The sequence below is a fragment of the Prionailurus viverrinus genome, chromosome B4 (genome assembly GCF_022837055.1).
Source record: "Prionailurus viverrinus isolate Anna chromosome B4, UM_Priviv_1.0, whole genome shotgun sequence".
NCBI classification, from domain to species: Eukaryota; Metazoa; Chordata; class Mammalia; order Carnivora; family Felidae; genus Prionailurus; species Prionailurus viverrinus.
Genome location: NC_062567.1, coordinates 91916574 through 91918760, shown reverse-complemented (window position 1 = coordinate 91918760; position 2187 = coordinate 91916574). Strand labels below are relative to the sequence as shown.

Sequence of the window (2187 nt, the reverse complement as noted above, 5' to 3'; positions counted from 1 at the left end):
TTTCTTCCAACCCCTGCTACACATTTACCCTGTGGCAGGATCTGTACACAAATATGTTGCCTTTGTGCCTCTTCCTCGGATGCACTATCCACGCATCTATCTAAGGCCAGTGCCTCCAGTCCCTTTCACGCATAGGCAAAGGCATCACTCCGGGAAATTTCTTTTCCTCCTCTGAAATTCAAATTTCACTGGGCATTCTGTTTTTATTTGCTAAATCTGGCAGCTGCACCCAGAAAAGGTGCTCAAGCGGAAAGTCAGGACAGTTGTTGGGCCCAGTGGGCCAAGTTCATCTGTTTGCTTCCCCCAGGGAATATAGTTCTGGGCTGCCTATAGTCCAGAGTCTGAAGACAGTTGTCTATTTGAGAAGTGATAGTTCGGTACCACTTACTCCATCACAGACAGAAACAGAAGTTCATCCTTTGTCTTGTGAATTTTCTGATGGCATTTTTATTTTTATTTTTTTTTTTGCCACCTAGAAGCTTAAGAATGTTATAAGAAGTCAAATTTAGTGGGGCGCCTGGGTGGCTCCGTCGCTTAAGCGTTCGACTTCAGCTCAGGTCATGACCTCATACTTTGTGAGTTCAAGCCCCGTGTCTGGCTCTTTGCTGACAGCCTGGAGCCTGCTTTGGATTCTGTGTCTCCTTCTCTCTCTGCCCCTCCCCAACTTGTGTTCTGTCTCAAAAAATAAATAAGTGTAAAAAAAAATTTGTTTTACACTTGATCTTAGCCAAAAGGCCGAGAAGAGATTAAAAAAAATTTTTTAAAGAAGTTAAATTTAGCAAACTTTTTGGATTCCTTTAACACTATGGATTGCTATTACAATTACAATAAATTAATATTACAATTTCATCCATTTTCTTTTAGTGATTGCTTCATTCATTTCCATTTAAATCTTTGGTTTCTCTGTATTTATTTTGATGTGAGGAGGGAGGGTGGTCTATAGCTTTGTTGTTTTGGTTTTGGTTTTAGCTAGCTAGTGTGGAAGATTAAAGACATCCACAAATTTGTGAGCCCAGCGAGACGTGGACTTTATTTCCCCTCCTCTTGAATTTGATCTGGCTTCGTGATTGCCTTGGCCAGTTGAGTACAGCAGAAATGATGCTTGTCAGTTCCAGACTTAGGATTTGATGGCAGTGTTAATTTCTATGTTGGTTTCTCGAAGCCCTAGGTTGTCATGGGCTTGATAAAGAAGTTGTATGGAGAGGTTACCTGAGAAAGAGCAGCCAGGAGGAGCCCAGTCTTGTAGTTTTCTCTGCTGAAGTGTCCGACGTGTGAGTGAAGCTCTCTTGGACACGCAAGACTGGCTCAGCTGCTGGCTGAATACCACTAAGTGACATAGTCATTGCCACGTGCAGCAAAATAATCACCCAGCCAAATCCTACTCAAATTCCTGACCCCCAAGATCACAAGACAAAATAAAATGGTGATGGTTATCCATTTGTGTTAGGGTAGTTTGTTACGTATCCGTACATGACTGTAACAGTTATCCAGTTACCCCCAAGATTTTTGATTAATCCATCTTTTTTGTACTCATTTGAATTGTTACCTTTATCAAACATTCAGTTTTCTTTTGTAAGCCTATTTCTTAATTTTCTATTATGGTTTAATAATCTATTATTCACTTACCAGTTCCAACGTGGTTTGTTACAGTAGTTTTATGAAATATTTACTACCTAGTAAAGGTAATACTATCGTGTCTCTCATTTTTCAGAATGCCTCTGTCATTGTGTACATTTTCACACGAGGTTTTATATAATTTTGACACGTAACAAAAAGTTTACTGTTAGTATTTTGTGAAATTTTTTTTAATGTTTATTGATTTCTTGAGAGAGAGACACACACACAAGCGGGGGGGGAGGGACTGAGAGAGAGGGAGACATAGAATCTGGAGCAGGCTCCAGACCCTGAGCTGTCAGCATAGCCCGATGCGGGTCTCGAACTCACAAACCGCGAGATCATGACCTGAGCCAAAGTCCGACGCTTAACCAACTGAGCCACCCAGGCACCCCAAAAAGTTTACTATTAGTATTTTCATTGGGACTAAATTACATTTCAATCCAAAGTTTGAAAAAATTAACAGAAAGTTTAGAGGGAAATATTCATTTACTTATCTTCTTTGATGAAACTCATTCCTTTAAGATTTTCTTTATATAAGTCCTTGGAAAATTCTACATGAATAAGTTACAT

At 39.8% G+C, this 2187-nt stretch overlaps 1 pseudogene; it reads right to left on the bottom strand.

Moving 5' to 3' along the window:
• Positions 1-665: 665 nt before the first annotated feature.
• On the bottom strand, positions 666-747 carry LOC125171488 (uncharacterized; annotated as a pseudogene).
• Positions 748-2187: the final 1440 nt, after the last annotated feature.